This window comes from Taudactylus pleione, unplaced genomic scaffold, assembly GCF_031769625.1.
Source record: "Taudactylus pleione unplaced genomic scaffold, aTauple2 ptg000016l, whole genome shotgun sequence".
Taxonomy (NCBI): Eukaryota; Metazoa; Chordata; class Amphibia; order Anura; family Myobatrachidae; genus Taudactylus; species Taudactylus pleione.
Window position 1 is genome coordinate 17,470,755 of NW_028284418.1, and position 23,503 is coordinate 17,494,257.

The 23,503-nt window shown below is 33.1% G+C and overlaps 7 non-coding genes across 7 annotated transcripts; all 7 read right to left on the reverse strand.

Moving 5' to 3' along the window:
* Positions 1-243: 243 nt before the first annotated feature.
* TRNAL-UAG (transfer RNA leucine (anticodon UAG)) lies at positions 244-325 on the reverse strand. Its single transcript has one exon. It is a non-coding gene; the product is annotated as a tRNA-Leu (tRNA).
* Positions 326-3,707: 3,382 nt separating this feature from the next.
* Positions 3,708-3,789, reverse strand: TRNAL-UAG (transfer RNA leucine (anticodon UAG)). The gene has a single exon. It is a non-coding gene; the product is annotated as a tRNA-Leu (tRNA).
* Positions 3,790-7,166: 3,377 nt separating this feature from the next.
* TRNAL-UAG (transfer RNA leucine (anticodon UAG)) lies at positions 7,167-7,248 on the reverse strand. The gene has a single exon. It is a non-coding gene; the product is annotated as a tRNA-Leu (tRNA).
* Positions 7,249-10,618: 3,370 nt separating this feature from the next.
* Positions 10,619-10,700, reverse strand: TRNAL-UAG (transfer RNA leucine (anticodon UAG)). Its single transcript has one exon. It is a non-coding gene; the product is annotated as a tRNA-Leu (tRNA).
* A 3,371-nt stretch (positions 10,701-14,071) lies between these two features.
* Positions 14,072-14,153, reverse strand: TRNAL-UAG (transfer RNA leucine (anticodon UAG)). Its single transcript has one exon. It is a non-coding gene; the product is annotated as a tRNA-Leu (tRNA).
* Positions 14,154-19,223: 5,070 nt separating this feature from the next.
* TRNAL-UAG (transfer RNA leucine (anticodon UAG)) lies at positions 19,224-19,304 on the reverse strand. Its single transcript has one exon. It is a non-coding gene; the product is annotated as a tRNA-Leu (tRNA).
* A 3,360-nt stretch (positions 19,305-22,664) lies between these two features.
* TRNAL-UAG (transfer RNA leucine (anticodon UAG)) lies at positions 22,665-22,746 on the reverse strand. Its single transcript has one exon. It is a non-coding gene; the product is annotated as a tRNA-Leu (tRNA).
* Positions 22,747-23,503: the final 757 nt, after the last annotated feature.

Consider the following 23,503-nt stretch of genomic DNA (forward strand, 5'->3'; position numbering starts at 1 on the left):
CAAAAGAAATTGAGATGCATGAAGTAATAAAATATTAGTTCTGATAGGGCACATAATTACTTCATGCAAAATTTAAATTTGAATATCTTTATTGTTAGCAGATATCATTATTTTAAAGGTTTGAATAGACTGTTGCAACTATGATGAACTGTTGGGAACTTGGTGGCTAATGCAGGGTACTATCACCAACCTTTTTCAGTTGGTTAATATCTGATCAAAAATCAATTCTTTGGAAAATAAGCTTGGCAGCAGTGGGATTTGAATCCACGCCTCCGAAGAGACTGGAGCCTAAATCCAGCGCCTTAGACCGCTCGGCCATGCTACCACTGGCACACATGGAGTTCTTATCTCACAGATCTTTCATATAATTAAGATTGCTGCAAATTAAATGTTTAATTTTGTTTTAAAGCGACACTTGGAAAGAAGTGTCATGTTAAAAGTCTATGAAATGAAAAACAATTCGCTAATACAAGATTTCAATGAAAGGTAAAAACATCCATGTTTTACTTGGTAATATTGATGAGAACTGATTTTTTAATTTTCTCAGTTACTTTTTGTTTGTTTTAACTGACATATTCAAAAATTGAGATGCTTGCTAGATGCATAATGTAGATCGCAGAGATATTCAAAGCCACTTTTTGAGAGCAACAATACATTTTAGATAGTTCTAAAAAAGGTTTGAGAAAACTATTAAAACCATGATAACTTGTTTTGAGCTACTGCATGTGACAGCTTATGGTGTGCTTCCACTAATCAAATTTAGCTTCTTTTATACCTTATCTACTTTAGGAAAGCACTTTGATATATATCACTGGATCTTCTCCTTGGAGAATAAATATGGCAGCAGTGGGATTTGATTCCAGCAGCTTGAATAGCTCTGTCATCCTACAACCTGCTGTACACTTTAAAATATTTTAACTCTCATATCTGGAATGTCATTCAAAACTTTAACCAAAGTCAGGAAAAGCTGAGATAAAATGCAAAAGAAGCCAGGTACATTTAACAAGTAATGATTATATTTGTCTTCAGATTTCCTTCATTTAGTGCAACTGATGTATCCAAATAACTTTGAAGTACTATTCAAATGCCTAAGATAGACAGCTGTGAGATTAAAATCCAGAAAGATAGGAAAGATAGAGAAATCGGAATATAAATCCATCAATTTATACCAATGAGTCACGTTGCCAACATTTCCATCTCTAATTGTATGATAAGACCACTCAGTAATTAAATATTAGTTATGATATTACTTCTAATTACTTCATGCCAACTTAATTTTGGCTCATCTTTACTCTTAGCAGATAACATTTTTAAAACGTTTGGGAAGTCTCTTGTAACAATGATGAACTGTTGAGTAGCTATAGGAATCTTCCACCAACCAACTTCAGTTGGGTAATATCCTATCTAATGGAAAAAAAGAATCACTTTGCCATCAATAACTGCCCTACTCTTTGTATAATAAAGATGGCATTAGTGAGATTTGCACCCACACCTCCAAAGAGACTGGAGCCTTAATCCAGCGCCTTAGACTGCTCGGCCATGCTACCACATGTGCATGTTGTTAGGGTAGCTCACAGATCTAGAACATCAAAATAAAAGGGTTTTTTTGTTTTAAAGTATTAATTGAAAAGATGTCAGCAAAATTTAAAAGAAAGTTCATTATTAAACATAAATCCGATGAGAAATTCAGATTTTTTATAGAATTGCATTATGTTTATTTTCATTGAAATAACAAAAGAAATTGAGATTCATGAAGTAATAAAATATTAGTTCTGATGGGGCACATAATTACTTCATGCAAAATTAAAATTTGAATATCTTTATTGTTAGCAGATATCATTATTTTAAAGGTTTGAGAAGACTGTTGCAACTATGATGAACTGTTGGGAACTTGGTGGCTAATGCAGGATACTATCACCAAACTTTTTCAGTTGGTTAATATCTGATCAATCATCAATTCTTTGGAAAATAAGATTGGCAGCAGTGGGATTTGAACCCACACTTCCGAAGAGACTGGAGCTTAAATCCAGTGCCTCAGACCGCTCGGCCATGCTACCACTGGTGCACATGGAGTTCTTATCTCACAGATCTTTCATATAATTAAGATTGCTGCAAATTAAATGTTTAATTTTGTTTTAAAGCGACACTTGGAAAGAAGTGTCATGTTAAAAGTCTATGAAATGATAAACAATATGCTAATACAAGAATTCAATGAAAGGTAAAAACATCCATGTTTTACTTGGTAATATTGGTGAGAACTGATTTTTTAATTTTCTCAGTTACTTTTTGTTTGTTTTAACTGACATATTCAAAAATTGAGATGCTTGCTAGATGCATAATGTAGATCGCAGAGATATTCAAAGCCACTTTTTGAGAGCAACAATACATTTTAGATAGTTCTAAAAAAGGTTTGAGAAAACTATTAAAACCATGATAAATTGTTTTGAGCTACTGCATGTGACAGCTCATGGTGTGCTTCCACCAACCAAATCTAGCTTCTTTTATACCTTATCTACTTTAGGAATACACTTTGATATATATCACTGGATCTTCTCCTTGGAGAATAAATATGGCAGCAGTGGGATTTGATTCCAGCAGCTTAAATAGCTCTGTCATCCTACAACCTGCTGTACACTTTAAAATATTTTAGATCTCATATCTGGAATGTCATTCAAAACTTTACCCAAAGTCAGGAAAAGCTGAGATAAAATGCAAAAGAAGCCAGGTACATTTAACAAGTAATGATTATATTTGTCTTCAGATTTCCTTCATTTAGTGCAACTGATGTATCCAAACAACGTTGAAGTACTATTCAAATGCCTAAAATAGACAGCTGTGAGATTAAAATCCAGAAAGTTAGGAAAGTTAGAGAAATCGGAATATAAATCCATCAATTTATACCAATGAGTCACGTTGCCAACATTTCCATCTCTAATTGTATGATAAGACCACTCAGTAATTAAATATTAGTTATGATATTACTTCTAATTACTTCATGCCAATTTAATTTTGGCTCATCTTTACTCTTAGCAGATAACATTTTTAAAAAGTTTGGGAAGTCTCTTGTAACAATGATGAACTGTTGAGTAGCTATAGGAATCTTCCACCAACCAACTTCAGCTAGGATAATATCCTATCTAATGAAAAAAAAGAATCACTTTGCCATCAATAACTGGCCTACTCTTTGTATAATAAAGATGGCAGTAGTTGGATTTGCACCCACGCCTCTGAAGAGACAGGAGCCTTAATCCAGTGCCTTAGACTGCTCGGCCATGCTACCACATATGCATGTTGTTAGGGTAGCTCACAGATCTAGAACATCAAAATTAAAGGGTTTTTTTGTTTTAAAGTATTAATTGAAAAGATGTCAGCAAAGGTTAAAAGAAAGTTCATTATTAAACATGAAACCGATGAGAAATTCATATTTTTTATTGAATTGCATTTTGTTTATTTTTATTGAAATAACAAAAGAAATTGAGATGCATGAAGTACTAAAATATTAGTTCTGATAGGGCACATAATTCTTCATGCAAAATAAAAATTTTAACATCTTTTTTGTTAGCAGATATCATTATTTTTAAGGTTTGAGAAGACTGTTGCAACTATGATGAACTGTTTAGAACTTGGTGGCTAATGCAGGGTACTATCACAAACCTGTTTCCGTTGGTTAATATCTGATCAATCATCAATTCTTTGGAAAATAAGTTTGGCAGCAGTGGGATTTGAACCCACACCTCCGAAGAGACTGGAGCCTAAATCAAGTGCCTTAGACCGCTCGGCCATGCTACCACTGGCGCACATGGAGTTCTTATCTCACAGATCTTTCATATAATTAAGATTGCTGCAAATTAAATGTTTAATTTTGTTTTAAAGCGACACTTGGAAAGAAGTGTCATGTTAAAAGTCTATGAAATGATAAACAATACGCTAATACAAGAATTCAATGAAAGGTAAAAACATCCATGTTTTACTTGGTAATATTGATGAGAACTGATTTTTTAATTTTCTCAGTTACTTTTTGTTTGTTTTAACTGACATATTCAAAAATTGAGATGCTTGCTAGATGCATAATGTAGATCGCAGAGATATTCAAAGCCACTTTTTGAGAGCAACAATACATTTTAGATAGTTCTAAAAAAGGTTTGAGAAAACTATTAAAACCAAGATAAATTGTTTTGAGCTACTGCATGTGACAGCTCATGGTGTGCTTCCACCAACCAAATTTAGCTTCTTTTATACCTTATCTACTTTAGGAAAGCACTTTGATATATATCACTGGATCTTCTCCTTGGAGAATAAATATGGCAGCAGTGGGATTTGATTCCAGCAGCTTGAATAGCTCTGTCATCCTACAACCTGCTGTACACTTTAAAATATTTTAACTCTCATATCTGGAATGTCATTCAAAACTTTACCCAAAGTCAGGAAAAGCTGAGATAAAATGCAAAAGAAGCCAGGTACATTTAACAAGTAATGATTATATTTGTCTTCAGATTTCCTTCATTTAGTGCAACTGATGTATCCAAATAACTTTGAAGTACTATTCAAATGCCTAAAATAGACAGCTGTGAGATTAAAATCCAGAAAGATAGGAAAGTTAGAGAAATCGGAATATAAATCCATCAATTTATACCAATGAGTCACGTTGCCAACATTTCCATCTCTAATTGTATGATAAGACCACTCAGTAATTAAATATTAGTTATGATATTACTTCTAATTACTTCATGCCAACTTAATTTTGGCTCATCTTTACTCTTAGCAGATAACATTTTTCAAACGTTAGGGAAGTCTCTTGTAACAATGATGAACTGTTGAGTAGCTATAGGAATCTTCCACCAACCAACTTCAGCTGGGTAATATCCTATCTAATGGAAAAAAAGAATCACTTTGCCATCAATAACTGGCCTACTCTTTGTATAATAAAGATGGCAGTAGTGGGATTTGCACCCATGCCTCTGAAGAGACTGGAGCTTTAATCCAGCGCCTTAGACTGCTCGGCCATGCTACCACATGTGCATGTTGTTAGGGTAGCTCACAGATCTAGAACATCAAAATTGAAGGGTTTTTTTGTTTTAAAGTATTACTTGAAAAGATATCAGCAAAGGTTAAAAGAAAGTTCATTATTAAACATAAAACCGATGAGAAATTCAGATTTTTTATTGAATTGCATTTTGTTTATTTTCATTGAAATAACAAAAGAAATTGAGATGCATGAAGTAATAAAATATTAGTTCTGATAGGGCACATAATTACTTCATGCAAAATTAAAATTTGAATATCTTTATTGTTAGCAGATATCATTATTTTAAAGGTTTGAGAAGACTGTTGCAACTTTGATGAACTGTTTAGAACTTGGTGGCTAATGCAGGGTACTATCACCAACCTTTTTCAGTTGGTTAATCATCAATTCTTTGGAAAATAAGATTGGAAGTAGTGGGATTTGAACCCACACTTCCGAAGAGACTGGTGCTTAAATCCAGTGCCTCAGACCGCTCGGCCATGCTACCACTGGTGCACATGGAGTTCTTATCTCTATCTCACAGATCTTTCATATAATTAAGATTGCAGCAAATTAAATGTTTAATTTTGTTTTAAAGCGACACCTGGAAAGAAGTGTCATGTTAAAAGTCTATGAAATGATAAACAATACGCTAATACAAGAATTCAATGAAAGGTAAAAACATCCATGTTTTACTTGGTAATATTGATGAGAACTGATTTTTAAATTTTCTCAGTTACTTTTTGTTTGTTTTAACTGACATATTCAAAAATTGAGATGCTTGCTAGATGCATAATGTAGATCGCAGAGATATTCAAAGCCACTTTTTGAGAGCAACAATACATTTTAGATAGTTCTAAAAAAGGTTTGAGAAAACTATTAAAACCATGATAAATTGTTTTGAGCTACTGCATGTGACAGCTCATGGTGTGCTTCCACCAACCAAATTTAGCTTCTTTTATACCTTATCTACTTTAGGATTACACTTTGATATATATCACTGGATCTTCTCCTTGGAGAATAAATATGGCAACAGTGGGATTTGATTCCAGCAGCTTGAATAGCTCTGTCATCCTACAACCTGCTGTACACTTTAAAATATTTTAGCTCTCATATCTGGAATGTCATTCAAAACTTTACCCAAAGTCAGGAAAAGCTGAGATAAAATGCAAAAGAAGCCAGGTACATTTAACAAGTAATGATTATATTTGTCTTCAGATTTCCTTCATTTAGTGCAACTGATGTATCCAAATAACTTTTAAGTATTATTCAAATGCCTAAAATAGACAGCTGTGAGATTAAAATCCAGAGAGATAGGAAAGATAGAGAAATCGGAATATAAATCCATCAATTTATACCAATGAGTCACGTTGCCAACATTTCCATCTCTAATTGTGTGATAAGACCACTCAGTAATTAAATATTAGTTATGATATTACTTCTAATTAATTCATGCCAACTTAATTTTGGCTCATCTTTACTCTTAGCAGATAACATTTTTAAAATGTTTGGGAAGTCTCTTGTAACAATGATGAACTGTTGAGTAGCTATAGGAATCTTCCACCAACCAACTTCAGCTGGGTAATATCCTATCTAATGGAAAAAAAGAATCACTTTGCCATCAATAACTGCCCTAGTCTTTGTATAATAAAGATGGCAGTAGTGAGATTTGCACCCATGCCTCCAAAGAGACTGGAGCCTTAATCCAGCGCTTTAGACTGCTCGGCCATGCTACCACATGTGCATGTTGTTAGGGTATCTCACAGATCTAGAACATCAAAATTAAAGGGTTTTTTTGTTTTAAAGTATTAATTGAAAAGATGTCTGCAAAGGTTAAAAGAAAGTTCATTATTAAACATAAATCCGATGAGAAATTCAGATTTTTTATTGAATTGCATTTTGTTTATTTTCATTGAAATAACAAAAGAAATTGAGATTCATGAAGTAATAAAATATTAGTTCTGATGGGGCACATAATTACTTCATGCAAAATTAAAATTTGAATATCTTTATTGTTATCAGATATCATTATTTTAAAGGTTTGAGAAGACTGTTGCAACTATGATGAACTGTTGGGAACTTGGTGGCTAATGCAGGGTACTATCACCAACCTTTTTCAGTTGGTTAATATCTGATCAAAAATCAATTCTTTGGAGAATAAGATTGGCAGCAGTGGTATTTGAACCCACGCCTCCGAAGAGACTGGAGCCTAAATCCAACGCCTTAGACCGCTCGGCCATGCTACCACTGGCACACATAGAGTTCTTATCTCACAGATCTTTCATATAATTAAGATTGCTGCAAATTAAATGTTTAATTTTGTTTTAAAGCGACACTTGGAAAGAAGTGTCATGTTAAAAGTCTATGAAATGATAAACAATTCGCTAATACAAGATTTCAATGAAAGGTAAAAACATCCATGTTTTACTTGGTAATATTGATGAGAACTGATTTTTTAATTTTCTCAGTTACTTTTTGTTTGTTTTAACTGACATATTCAAAAATTGAGATGCTTGCTAGATGCATAATGTAGATCGCAGAGATATTCAAAGCCACTTTTTGAGAGCAACAATACAATTTAGATAGTTCTAAAAAAGGTTTGAGAAAACTATTAAAACCATGATAACTTGTTTTGAGCTACTGCATGTGACAGCTTATGGTGTGCTTCCACAAACCAAATTTAGCTTCTTTTATACCTTAACTACTTTAGGAATACACTTTGATATATATCACTGGATCTTCTCCTTGGAGAATAAATATGGCAGCAGTGGGATTTGATTCCAGCAGCTTGAAGAGCTCTTTCATCCTACAACCTGCTGTACACTTTAAAATTTTTTAGCTCTCATATCTGGAATGTCATTCAAAACTTTACCCAAAGTCAGGAAAAGCTGAGATAAAATGCAAAAGAAGCCAGGTACATTTAACAAGTAATGATTATATTTGTCTTCAGATTTCCTTCATTTAGTGCAACTGATGTATCCAAATAACTTTGAAGTACTATTCAAATGCCTAAAATAGACAGCTGTGAGATTAAAATCCTGAAGGATAGGAAAGTTAGAGAAATCGGAATATAAATCCATCAATTTATACCAATGAGTCACGTTGCCAACATTTCCATCTCTAATTGTATGATAAGACCACTCAGTAATTAAATATTAGTTATGATATTACTTCTAATTACTTCATGCCAACTTAATTTTGGCTCATCTTTACGGTTAGCAGATAACATTTTTAAAACGTTTGGGAAGTCTTTTGTAACAATGATGAACTGTTGAGAAGCTATAGGAATCTTCCACCAACCAACTTCAGCTGGGTAATATCTTATCTAATGGAAAAAAAGAATCACTTTGCCATCAATAACTGGCCTTCTTTTTGTATAATAAAGATGGCAGCAGTGGGATTTGCACCCACGCCTCCAAATAGACTGGAGCCTTAATCCAGCACCTTAGACTGCTCGGCCATGCTACCACATGTGCATGTTGTTACGGTAGCTCACAGATCTAGAACATCAAAATTAAAGGGTTTTTTTGTTTTAAAGTATTAATTGAAAAGGTGTCAGCAAAGGTTAAAAGAAAGTTCATTATTAAACATAAAATCGATGAGAAATTCATATTTTTTATTGAATTGCATTTGTTTATTTTCATTGAAATAACAAAAGAAATTGAGATGCATGAAGTAATAAAATATTAGTTCTGATAGGGCACATAATTACTTCATGCAAAATTAAAATTTGAATATCTTTATTGTTAGCAGATATCATTATTTTAAAGGTTTGAGAAGACTGTTGCAACTATGATGAACTGTTTAGAACTTGGTGTCTAATGCAGGGTACTATCACCAACCTTTTTCAGTTGGTTAATCATCAATTCTTTGGAAAATAAGATTGGAAGTAGTGGGATTTGAACCCACATCTCCGAAGAGACTGGAGCCTAAATCCAGTGCCTTAGACCGCTCAGCCATGCTACCACTGGCGCACATGGAGTTCTTATCTCACAGATCTTTCATAAAATTAAGATTGCTGCAAATTAAATGTTTAATTTTGTTTTAAAGCGACACTTGGAAAGAAGTGTCATGTTAAAAGTCTATGAAATGATAAACAATTCGCTAATACAAGAATTCAATGAAAGGTAAAAACATCCATGTTTTACTTGGTAATATTGATGAGAACTGATTTTTTAATTTTCTCAGTTACTTTTTGTTTGTTTTAACTGACATATTCAAAAATTGAGATGCTTGCTAGATGCATAATGTAGATCGCAGAGATATTCAAAGCCACTTTTTGAGAGCAACAATACATTTTAGATAGTTCTAAAAAAGATTTGAGAAAACTATTAAAACCATGATAAATTGTTTTGAGCTACTGCATGTGACAGCTCATGGTGTGCTTCCACCAACCAAATTTAGCTTCTTTTATACCTTATCTACTTTAGGAAAGCACTTTGATATATATCACTGGATCTTCTCCTTGGAGAATAAATATGGCAGCAGTGGGATTTGATTCCAGCAGCTTGAATAGCTCTGTCATCCTACAACCTGCTGTACACTTTAAAATATTTTAACTCTCATATCTGGAATGTCATTCAAAACTTTACCCAAAGTCAGGAAAAGCTGAGATAAAATGCAAAAGAAGCCAGGTACATTTAACAAGTAATGATTTTATTTGTCTTCAGATTTCCTTCATTTAGTGCAACTGATGTATCCAAATAACTTTGAAGTACTATTCAAATGCCTAAAATAGACAGCTGTGAGATTAAAATCCAGAGAGATAGGAAAGATAGAGAAATCGGAATATAAATCCATCAATTTATACCAATGAGTCACGTTGCCAACATTTCCATCTCTAATTGTGTGATAAGACGACTCAGTAATTAAATATTAGTTATGATATTACTTCTAATTAATTCATGCCAACTTAATTTTGGCTCATCTTTACTCTTAGCAGATAACATTTTTAAAACGTTTGGGAAGTCTCTTGTAACAATGATGAACTGTTGAGTAGCTATAGGAATCTTCCACCAACCAACTTCAGCTGGGTAATATCCTATCTAATGGAAAAAAAGAATCACTTTGCCATCAATAACTGCCCTAGTCTTTGTATAATAAAGATGGCAGTAGTGAGATTTGCACCCATGCCTCCAAAGAGACTGGAGCCTTAATCCAGCGCTTTAGACTGCTCGGCCATGCTACCACATGTGCATGTTGTTAGGGTAGCTCACAGATCTAGAACATCAAAATTAAAGGTTTTTTTTGTTTTAAAGTATTAATTGAAAAGATGTCAGCAAAGGTTAAAAGAAAGTTCATTATTAAACATAAATCCGATGAGAAATTCAGATTTTTTATTGAATTGCATTTTGTTTATTTTCATTGAAATAACAAAAGAAATAGAGATTCATGAAGTAATAAAATATTAGTTCTGATGGGGCACATAATTACTTCATGCAAAATTAAAATTTGAATATCTTTATTGTTAGCAGATATCATTATTTTAAAGGTTTGAGAAGACTGTTGCAACTATGATGAACTGTTGGGAACTTGGTGGCTAATGCAGGGTACTATCACCAACCTTTTTCAGTTGGTTAATATCTGATCAAAAATCAATTCTTTGGAAAATAAGATTGGCAGCAGTGGGATTTGAACCCACGCCTCCGAAGAGACTGGAGCCTAAATCCAGCGCCTTAGACCACTCGGCCATGCTACCACTGGCGCACATAGAGTTCTTATCTCACAGATCTTTCATATAATTAAGATTGCTGCAAATTAAATGTTTAATTTTGTTTTAAAGCGACACTTGGAAAGAAGTGTCATGTTAAAAGTCTATGAAATGATAAACAATACGCTAATACAAGAATTCAATGAAAGGTAAAAACATCCATGTTTTACTTGGTAATATTGATGAGAACTGATTTTTAAATTTTCTCAGTTACTTTTTGTTTGTTTTAACTGACATATTCAAAAATTGAGATGCTTGCTAGATGCATAATGTAGATCGCAGAGATATTCAAAGCCACTTTTTGAGAGCAACAATACATTTTAGATAGTTCTAAAAAAGGTTTGAGAAAACTATTAAAACCATGATAAATTGTTTTGAGCTACTGCATGTGACAGCTCATGGTGTGCTTCCACCAACCAAATTTAGCTTCTTTTATACTTTATCTACTTTAGGATTACACTTTGATATATATCACTGGATCTTCTCCTTGGAGAATAAATATGGCAACAGTGGGATTTGATTCCAGCAGCTTGAATAGCTCTGTCATCCTACAACCTGCTGTACACTTTAAAATATTTTAGCTCTCATATCTGGAATGTCATTCAAAACTTTACCCAAAGTCAGGAAAAGCTGAGATAAAATGCAAAAGAAGCCAGGTACATTTAACAAGTAATGATTATATTTGTCTTCAGATTTCCTTCATTTAGTGCAACTGATGTATCCAAATAACTTTTAAGTATTATTCAAATGCCTAAAATAGACAGCTGTGAGATTAAAATCCAGAGAGATAGGAAAGATAGAGAAATCGGAATATAAATCCATCAATTTATACCAATGAGTCACGTTGCCAACATTTCCATCTCTAATTGTGTGATAAGACCACTCAGTAATTAAATATTAGTTATGATATTACTTCTAATTAATTCATGCCAACTTAATTTTGGCTCATCTTTACTCTTAGCAGATAACATTTTTAAAATGTTTGGGAAGTCTCTTGTAACAATGATGAACTGTTGAGTAGCTATAGGAATCTTCCACCAACCAACTTCAGCTGGGTAATATCCTATCTAATGGAAAAAAAGAATCACTTTGCCATCAATAACTGGCCTACTCTTTGTATAATAAAGATGGCAGTAGTGGGATTTGCACCCACGCCTCTGAAGAGACTGGAGCTTTAATCCAGCGCCATAGACTGCTCGGCCATGCTACCACATGTGCATGTTGTTAGGGTAGCTCACAGATCTAGAACATCAAAATTAAAGGGTTTTTTTGTTTTAAAGTATTAATTGAAAAGATATCAGCAAAGGTTAAAAGAAAGTTCATTATTAAACATAAAACCGATGAGAAATTTATATTTTTTATTGAATTGCATTTTGTTTATTTTCATTGAAATAACAAAAGAAATTGAGATGCATGAAGTAATAAAATATTAGTTCTGATAGGGCACATAATTACTTCATGCAAAATTAAAAATTGAATATCTTTATTGTTAGCAGATATCATTATTTTAAAGGTTTGAGAAGACTGTTGCAACTATGATGAACTGTTTAGAACTTGGTGTCTAATGCAGGGTACTATCACCAACCTTTTTCAGTTGGTTAATCATCAATTCTTTGGAAAATAAGATTGGAAGTAGTGGGATTTGAACCCACATCTCCGAAGAGACTGGAGCCTAAATCCAGTGCCTTAGACCGCTCAGCCATGCTACCACTGGCGCACATGGAGTTCTTATCTCACAGATCTTTCATAAAATTAAGATTGCTGCAAATTAAATGTTTAATTTTGTTTTAAAGCGACACTTGGAAAGAAGTGTCATGTTAAAAGTCTATGAAATGATAAACAATTCGCTAATACAAGAATTCAATGAAAGGTAAAAACATCCATGTTTTACTTGGTAATATTGATGAGAACTGATTTTTTAATTTTCTCAGTTACTTTTTGTTTGTTTTAACTGACATATTCAAAAATTGAGATGCTTGCTAGATGCATAATGTAGATCGCAGAGATATTCAAAGCCACTTTTTGAGAGCAACAATACATTTTAGATAGTTCTAAAAAAGATTTGAGAAAACTATTAAAACCATGATAAATTGTTTTGAGCTACTGCATGTGACAGCTCATGGTGTGCTTCCACCAACCAAATTTAGCTTCTTTTATACCTTATCTACTTTAGGAAAGCACTTTGATATATATCACTGGATCTTCTCCTTGGAGAATAAATATGGCAGCAGTGGGATTTGATTCCAGCAGCTTGAATAGCTCTGTCATCCTACAACCTGCTGTACACTTTAAAATATTTTAACTCTCATATCTGGAATGTCATTCAAAACTTTACCCAAAGTCAGGAAAAGCTGAGATAAAATGCAAAAGAAGCCAGGTACATTTAACAAGTAATGATTTTATTTGTCTTCAGATTTCCTTCATTTAGTGCAACTGATGTATCCAAATAACTTTGAAGTACTATTCAAATGCCTAAAATAGACAGCTGTGAGATTAAAATCCAGAGAGATAGGAAAGATAGAGAAATCGGAATATAAATCCATCAATTTATACCAATGAGTCACGTTGCCAACATTTCCATCTCTAATTGTGTGATAAGACGACTCAGTAATTAAATATTAGTTATGATATTACTTCTAATTAATTCATGCCAACTTAATTTTGGCTCATCTTTACTCTTAGCAGATAACATTTTTAAAACGTTTGGGAAGTCTCTTGTAACAATGATGAACTGTTGAGTAGCTATAGGAATCTTCCACCAACCAACTTCAGCTGGGTAATATCCTATCTAATGGAAAAAAAGAATCACTTTGCCATCAATAACTGCCCTAGTCTTTGTATAATAAAGATGGCAGTAGTGAGATTTGCACCCATGCCTCCAAAGAGACTGGAGCCTTAATCCAGCGCTTTAGACTGCTCGGCCATGCTACCACATGTGCATGTTGTTAGGGTAGCTCACAGATCTAGAACATCAAAATTAAAGGTTTTTTTTGTTTTAAAGTATTAATTGAAAAGATGTCAGCAAAGGTTAAAAGAAAGTTCATTATTAAACATAAATCCGATGAGAAATTCAGATTTTTTATTGAATTGCATTTTGTTTATTTTCATTGAAATAACAAAAGAAATAGAGATTCATGAAGTAATAAAATATTAGTTCTGATGGGGCACATAATTACTTCATGCAAAATTAAAATTTGAATATCTTTATTGTTAGCAGATATCATTATTTTAAAGGTTTGAGAAGACTGTTGCAACTATGATGAACTGTTGGGAACTTGGTGGCTAATGCAGGGTACTATCACCAACCTTTTTCAGTTGGTTAATATCTGATCAAAAATCAATTCTTTGGAAAATAAGATTGGCAGCAGTGGGATTTGAACCCACGCCTCCGAAGAGACTGGAGCCTAAATCCAGCGCCTTAGACCACTCGGCCATGCTACCACTGGCGCACATAGAGTTCTTATCTCACAGATCTTTCATATAATTAAGATTGCTGCAAATTAAATGTTTAATTTTGTTTTAAAGCGACACTTGGAAAGAAGTGTCATGTTAAAAGTCTATGAAATGATAAACAATACGCTAATACAAGAATTCAATGAAAGGTAAAAACATCCATGTTTTACTTGGTAATATTGATGAGAACTGATTTTTAAATTTTCTCAGTTACTTTTTGTTTGTTTTAACTGACATATTCAAAAATTGAGATGCTTGCTAGATGCATAATGTAGATCGCAGAGATATTCAAAGCCACTTTTTGAGAGCAACAATACATTTTAGATAGTTCTAAAAAAGGTTTGAGAAAACTATTAAAACCATGATAAATTGTTTTGAGCTACTGCATGTGACAGCTCATGGTGTGCTTCCACCAACCAAATTTAGCTTCTTTTATACTTTATCTACTTTAGGATTACACTTTGATATATATCACTGGATCTTCTCCTTGGAGAATAAATATGGCAACAGTGGGATTTGATTCCAGCAGCTTGAATAGCTCTGTCATCCTACAACCTGCTGTACACTTTAAAATATTTTAGCTCTCATATCTGGAATGTCATTCAAAACTTTACCCAAAGTCAGGAAAAGCTGAGATAAAATGCAAAAGAAGCCAGGTACATTTAACAAGTAATGATTATATTTGTCTTCAGATTTCCTTCATTTAGTGCAACTGATGTATCCAAATAACTTTTAAGTATTATTCAAATGCCTAAAATAGACAGCTGTGAGATTAAAATCCAGAGAGATAGGAAAGATAGAGAAATCGGAATATAAATCCATCAATTTATACCAATGAGTCACGTTGCCAACATTTCCATCTCTAATTGTGTGATAAGACCACTCAGTAATTAAATATTAGTTATGATATTACTTCTAATTAATTCATGCCAACTTAATTTTGGCTCATCTTTACTCTTAGCAGATAACATTTTTAAAACGTTAGGGAAGTCTCTTGTAACAATGATGAACTGTTGAGTAGCTATAGGAATCTTCCACCAACCAACTTCAGCTGGGTAATATCCTATCTAATGGAAAAAAAGAATCACTTTGCCATCAATAACTGGCCTACTCTTTGTATAATAAAGATGGCAGTAGTGGGATTTGCACCCACGCCTCTGAAGAGACTGGAGCTTTAATCCAGCGCCATAGACTGCTCGGCCATGCTACCACATGTGCATGTTGTTAGGGTAGCTCACAGATCTAGAACATCAAAATTAAAGGGTTTTTTTGTTTTAAAGTATTAATTGAAAAGATATCAGCAAAGGTTAAAAGAAAGTTCATTATTAAACATAAAACCGATGAGAAATTTATATTTTTTATTGAATTGCATTTTGTTTATTTTCATTGAAATAACAAAAGAAATTGAGATGCATGAAGTAATAAAATATTAGTTCTGATAGGGCACATAATTACTTCATGCAAAATTAAAAATTGAATATCTTTATTGTTAGCAGATATCATTATTTTAAAGGTTTGAGAAGACTGTTGCAACTATGATGCAGGATACTATCACCAACCTTTTTCAGTTGGTTAATATCTGATCAATCATCAATTCTTTGGAAAATAAGATTGGCAGCAGTGGGATTTGAACCCATACTTCCGAAGAGACTGGAGCTTAAATCCAGTGCCTCAGACCGCTCGGCCATGCTACCACTGGTGCACATGGAGTTCTTATCTCACAGATCTTTCATATAATTAAGATTGCAGCAAATTAAATGTTTAATTTTGTTTTAAAGCGACACCTGGAAAGAAGTGTCATGTTAAAAGTCTATGAAATGATAAACAATATGCTAATACAAGAATTCAATGAAAGGTAAAAACATCCATGTTTTACTTGGTAATATTGGTGAGAACTGATTTTTTAATTTTCTCAGTTACTTTTTGTTTGTTTTAACTGACATATTCAAAAATTGAGATGCTTGCTAGATGCATAATGTAGATCACTGAGATATTCAAAGCCACTTTTTGAGAGCAACAATACATTTTAGATAGTTCTAAAAAAGGTTTGAGAAAACTATTAAAACCATGATAAATTGTTTTGAGCTACTGCATGTGACAGCTCATGGTGTGCTTCCACCAACCAAATTTAGCTTCTTTTATACCTTATCTACTTTAGGAATACACTTTGATATATATCACTGGATCTTCTCCTTGGAGAATAAATATGGCAGCAGTAGGATTTGATTCCAGCAGCTTAAATAGCTCTGTCATCCTACAACCTGCTGTACACTTTAAAATATTTTAGCTCTCATATCTGGAATGTCATTCAAAACTTTACCCAAAGTCAGGAAAAGCTGAGATAAAATGCAAAAGAAGCCAGGTACATTTAACAAGTAATGATTATATTTGTCTTCAGATTTCCTTCATTTAGTGCAACTGATGTATCCAAATAACTTTGAAGTACTATTCAAATGCCTAAAATAGACAGCTGTGAGATTAAAATCCAGAAAGATAGGAAAGTTAGAGAAATCGGAATATAAATCCATCAATTTATACCAATGAGTCACGTTGCCAACATTTCCATCTCTAATTGTATGATAAGACCACTCAGTAATTAAATATTAGTTATGATATTACTTCTAATTACTTCATGCCAATTTAATTTTGGCTCATCTTTACTCTTAGCAGATAACATTTTTAAAAAGTTTGGGAAGTCTCTTGTAACAATGATGAACTGTTGAGTAGCTATAGGAATCTTCTACCAACCAACTTCAGCTGGGTAATATCCTATCTAATGGAAAAAAAGAATCACTTTGCTATCAATAACTGGACTACTCTTTGTATAATAAAGATGGCAGTAGTTGTATTTGCACCCACGCCTCTGAAGAGACAGGAGCCTTAATCCAGTGCCTTAGACTGCTCGGCCATGCTACCACATGTGCATGTTGTTAGGGTAGCTCACAGATCTAGAACATCAAAATTAAAGGGTTTTTTTGTTTTAAAGTATTAATTGAAAAGATGTCAGCAAAGGTTAAAGGAAAGTTCATTATTAAACATAAAACCAATGAGAAATTCAAATTTTTTATTGAATTGCATTTTGTTTATTTTTATTGAAATAACAAAAGAAATTGAGATGCATGAAGTAATAAAATATTAGTTCTGATAGGGCACATAATTACTTCATGCAAAATTAAAATTTGAATATCTTTATTGTTAGCAGATATCATTATTTTAAAGGTTTGAGAAGACTGTTGCAACTATGATGAACTGTTTAGAACTTGGTGGCTAATGCAGGATACTATCACCAACCTTTTTCAGTTGGTTAATATCTGATCAATCATCAATTCTTTGGAAAATAAGACTGGCAGCAGAGGGATTTGAGCCACACCTCTGAAGAGACTGGAGCCTAAATCCAGTGCCTTAGACCGCTCGGCCATGCTACCACTGGCGCACATGGAGTTCTTATCTCACAGATCTTTCATATAATTAAGATTGCTGCAAATTAAATGTTTAATTTTGTTTTAAAGCGACACTTGGAAAGAAGTGTCATGTTAAAAGTCTATGAAATGATAAACAATACGCTAATACAAGAATTCAATGAAAGGTAAAAACATCCATGTTTTACTTGGTAATATTGATGAGAACTGATTTTTTAATTTTCTCAGTTACTTTTTGTTTGTTTTAACTGACATATTCAAAAATTGAGATGCTTGCTAGATGCATAATGTAGATCGCAGAGATATTCAAAGCCACTTTTTGAGAGCAACAATACATTTTAGATAGTTCTAAAAAAGGTTTGAGAAAACTATTAAAACCATGATAAATTGTTTTGAGCTACTGCATGTGACAGCTCATGGTGTGCTTCCACCAACCAAATTTAGCTTCTTTTATACCTTATCTACTTTAGGATTACACTTTGATATATAACACTGGATCTTCTCCTTGGAGAATAAATATGGCAACAGTGGGATTTGATTCCAGCAGCTTGAATAGCTCTGTCATCCTACAACCTGCTGTACACTTTAAAATATTTTAGCTCTCATATCTGGAATGTCATTCAAAACTTTACCCAAAGTCAGGAAAAGCTGAGATAAAATGCAAAAGAAGCCAGGTACATTTAACAAGTAATGATTATATTTGTCTTCAGATTTCCTTCATTTAGTGCAACTGATGTATCCAAATAACTTTGAAGTACTATTCAAATGCCTAAAATAGACAGCTGTGAGATTAAAATCCAGAAAGATAGGAAAGTTAGAGAAATCGGAATATAAATCCATCAATTTATACCAATGAGTCACGTTGCCAACATTTCCATCTCTAATTGTATGATAAGACCACTCAGTAATTAAATATTAGTTAAGATATTACTTCTAATTACTTCATGCCAATTTAATTTTGGCTCATCTTTACTCTTAGCAAATAACATTTTTCAAACGTTTGGGAAGTCTCTTGTAACAATGATGAACTGTTGAGTAGCTATAGGAATCTTCCACCAACCAACTTCAGCTGGGTAATATCCTATCTAATGGAAAAAAAGAATCTCTTTGCCATCAATAACTGGCCTACTCTTTGTATAATAAAGATTGCAGTAGTGGGATTTGCACCCATGCCTCTGAAGAGACTGGAGCTTTAATCCAGTGCCTTAGACTGCTCGGCCATGCATGTGCATGTTGTTAGGGTAGCTCACAGATCTAGAACATCAAAATTAAAGGGTTTTTTTGTTTTAAAGTATTAATTGAAAAGATGTCAGCAAAGGTTAAAAGAAAATTCATTATTAAACATAAAACCGATGAGAAATTCATATTTTTTATTGAATTGCATTTTGTTTATTTTCATTGAAATAACAAAAGAAATTGAGATGCATGAAGTAATAAAATATTAGTTCTGATAGGGGACTTAATTACTTCATGCAAAATTAAAATTTGAACATCTTATTTGTTAGCAGATATCATTATTTTAAAGGTTTGAGAAGACTGTTGCAACTATGATGAACTGTTTAGAACTTGGTGGCTAATGCAGGGTACTATCACCAACCTTTTTCAGTTGGTTAATCATCAGTTCTTTGGAAAATAAGATTGGAAGTAGTGGGATTTGAACCCACGTCTCAAAGAGACTGGAGCCTAAATCCAGTGCCTTAGACCGCTCGGCCATACTACCACTGGCGCACATGGAGTTCTTATCTCACAGATCTTTCATATAATTAAGATTGCTGCAAATTAAATGTTTAATTTTGTTTTAAAGCGACACTTGGAAAGAAGTGTCATGTTAAAAGTCTATGAAATGATAAACAATACGCTAATACAAGAATTCAATGAAAGGTAAAAACATCCATGTTTTACTTGGTAATATTGATGAGAACTGATTTTTTAATTTTCTCAGTTACTTTTTGTTTGTTTTAACTGACATATTCAAAAATTGAGATGCTTGCTAGATGCATAATGTAGATCGCAGAGATATTCAAAGCCACTTTTTGAGAGCAACAATACATTTTAGATAGTTCTAAAAAAGGTTTGAGAAAACTATTAAAACCATGATAAATTGTTTTGAGCTACTGCATGTGACAGCTCATGGTGTGTTTCCACCAACCAAATTTAGCTTCTTTTATACCGTATCTACTTTAGGAAAGCACTTTGATATATATCACTGGATCTTCTCCTTGGAGAATAAATATGGCAGCAGTGGGATTTGATTCCAGCAGCTTGAATAGCTCTGTCATCCTACAACCTGCTGTACACTTTAAAATATTTTAACTCTCATATCTGGAATGTCATTCAAAACTTTACCCAAAGTCAGGAAAAGCTGAGATAAAATGCAAAAGAAGCCAGGTACATTTAACAAGTAATGATTATATTTGTCTTCAGATTTCCTTCATTTAGTGCAACTGATGTATCCAAATAACTTTGAAGTACTATTCAAATGCCTAAAATAGACAGCTGTGAGATTAAAATCCAGAAAGATAGGAAAGTTAGAGAAATCGGAATATAAATCCATCAATTTATACCAATGAGTCACGTTGCCAACATTTCCATCTCTAATTGTATGATAAGACCACTCAGTAATTAAATATTAGTTATGATATTACTTCTAATTACTTCATGCCAACTTAATTTTGGCTCATCTTTACTCTTAGCAGATAACATTTTTCAAACGTTAGGGAAGTCTCTTGTAACAATGATGAACTGTTGAGTAGCTATAGGAATCTTCCACCAACCAACTTCAGCTGGGTTATATCCTATCTAATGGAAAAAAAGAATCACTTTGCCATCAATAACTGGCCTACTCTTTGTATAATAAAGATGGCAGTAGTGGGATTTGCACCCACGCCTCTGAAGAGACTGGAGCTTTAATCCAGCGCCTTAGACTGCTCGGCCATGCTACCACATGTGCATGTTGTTAGGGTAGCTCACAGATCTAGAACATCAAAATTAAAGGGTTTTTTTGTTTTAATGTATTAATTGAAAAGATATCAGCAAAGGTTAAAAGAAAGTTCATTATTAAACATAAAACCGATGAGAAATTTATATTTTTTATTGAATTGCATTTTGTTTATTTTCATTGAAATAACAAAAGAAATTGAGATGCATGAAGTAATAAAATATTAGTTCTGATAGGGCACATAATTACTTCATGCAAAATTAAAATTTGAATATCTTTATTGTTAGCAGATATCATTATTTTAAAGGTTTGAGAAGACTGTTGCAACTATGATGGCTAATGCAGGATACTATCACCAACCTTTTTCAGTTGGTTGATATCTGATCAATCATCAATTCTTTGGAAAATAAGATTGGCAGCAGTGGGATTTGAACCCACACTTCCGAAGAGACTGGAGCTTAAATCCAGTGCCTCAGACCGCTCGGCCATGCTACCACTGGTGCACATGGAGTTCTTATCTCACAGATCTTTCATATAATTAAGATTGCTGCAAATTAAATGTTTAATTTTGTTTTAAAGCGACACTTGGAAAGAAGTGTCATGTTAAAAGTCTATGAAATGATAAACAATACGCTAATACAAGAATTCAATGAAAGGTAAAAACATCCATGTTTTACTTGGTAATATTGGTGAGAACTGATTTTTTAATTTTCTCAGTTACTTTTTGTTTGTTTTAACTGACATATTCAAAAATTGAGATGCTTGCTAGATGCATAATGTAGATCACTGAGATATTCAAAGCCACTTTTTGAGAGCAACAATACATTTTAGATAGTTCTAAAAAAGGTTTGAGAAAACTATTAAAACCATGATAAATTTTTTGAGCTACTGCATGTGACAGCTCATGGTGTGCTTCCACCAACCAAATTTAGCTTCTTTTATACCTTATCTACTTTAGGAATACACTTTGAAATATATCACTGGATCTTCTCCTTGGAGAATAAATATGGCAGCAGTTGGATTTGATTCCAGCAGCTTAAATAGCTCTGTCATCCTACAACCTGCTGTACACTTTAAAATATTTTAGCTCTTATATCTGGAATGTCATTCAAAACTTTACCCAAAGTCAGGAAAGCTGAGATAAAATGCAAAAGAAGCCAGGTACATTTAACAAGTAATGATTATATTTGTCTTCAGATTTCCTTCATTTAGTGCAACTGATATATCCAAATAACTTTGAAGTACTATTCAAATGCCTAAAATAGACAGCTGTGAGATTAAAATCCAGAAAGATAGGAAAGTTAGAGAAATCGGAATATAAATCCATCAATTTATACCAATGAGTCACGTTGCCAACATTTCCATCTCTAATTGTATGATAAGACCACTCAGTAATTAAATATTAGTTATGATATTACTTCTAATTACTTCATGCCAATTTAATTTTGGCTCATCTTTACTCTTAGCAGATAACATTTTTAAAAAGTTTGGGAAGTCTCTTGTAACAATGATGAACTGTTGAGTAGCTATAGGAATCTTCCACCAACCAACTTCAGCTGGGTAATATCCTATCTAATGGAAAAAAAGAATCACTTTGCTATCAATAACTGGCCTACTCTTTGTATAATAAAGATGGCAGTAGTTGTATTTGCACCCACGCCTCTGAAGAGACAGGAGCCTTAATCCAGTGCCTTAGACTGCTCGGCCATGCTACCACATGTGCATGTTGTTAGGGTAGCTCACAGATCTAGAACATCAAAATTAAAGGGTTTTTTTGTTTTAAAGTATTAATTGAAAAGATGTCAGCAAAGGTTAAAAGAAAGTTCATTATTAACATAAAACCAATGAGAAATTCAAATTTTTTATTGAATTGCATTTTGTTTATTTTTATTGAAATAACAAAAGAAATTGAGATGCATGAAGTAATAAAATATTAGTTCTGATAGGGCACATAATTACTTCATGCAAAATTAAAATTTGAATATCTTTATTGTTAGCAGATATCATTATTTTAAAGGTTTGAGAAGACTGTTGCAACTATGATGAACTGTTTAGAACTTGGTCGCTAATGCAGGATACTATCACCAACCTTTTTCAGTTGGTTAATATCTGATCAATCATCAATTCTTTGGAAAATAAGACTGGCAGCAGAGGGATTTGAACCCACACCTCTGAAGAGACTGGAGCCTAAATCCAGTGCCTTAGACCGCTTGGCCATGCTACCACTGGCACACATGGAGTTCTTATCTCACAGATCTTTCATATAATTAAGATTGCTGCAAATTAAATGTTTAATTTTGTTTTAAAGCGACACTTGGAAAGAAGTGTCATGTTAAAAGTCTATGAAATGATAAACAATACGCTAATACAAGAATTCAATGAAAGGTAAAAACATCCATGTTTTACTTGGTAATATTGATGAGAACTGATTTTTTAATTTTCTCAGTTACTTTTTGTTTGTTTTAACTGACATATTCAAAAATTGAGATGCTTGCTAGATGCATAATGTAGATCGCAGAGATATTCAAAGCCACTTTTTGAGAGCAACAATACATTTTAGATAGTTCTAAAAAAGGTTTGAGAAAACTATTAAAACCATGATAAATTGTTTTGAGCTACTGCATGTGACAGCTCATGGTGTGCTTCCACCAACCAAATTTAGCTTCTTTTATACCTTATCTACTTTAGGATTACACTTTGATATATATCACTGGATCTTCTCCTTGGAGAATAAATATGGCAACAGTGGGATTTGATTCCAGCAGCTTGAATAGCTCTGTCATCCTACAACCTGCTGTACACTTTAAAATATTTTAGCTCTCATATCTGGAATGTCATTCAAAACTTTACCCAAAGTCAGGAAAAGCTGAGATAAAATGCAAAAGAAGGCAGGTACATTTAACAAGTAATGATTATATTTGTCTTCAGATTTCCTTCATTTAGTGCAACTGATGTATCCAAATAACTTTGAAGTACTATTC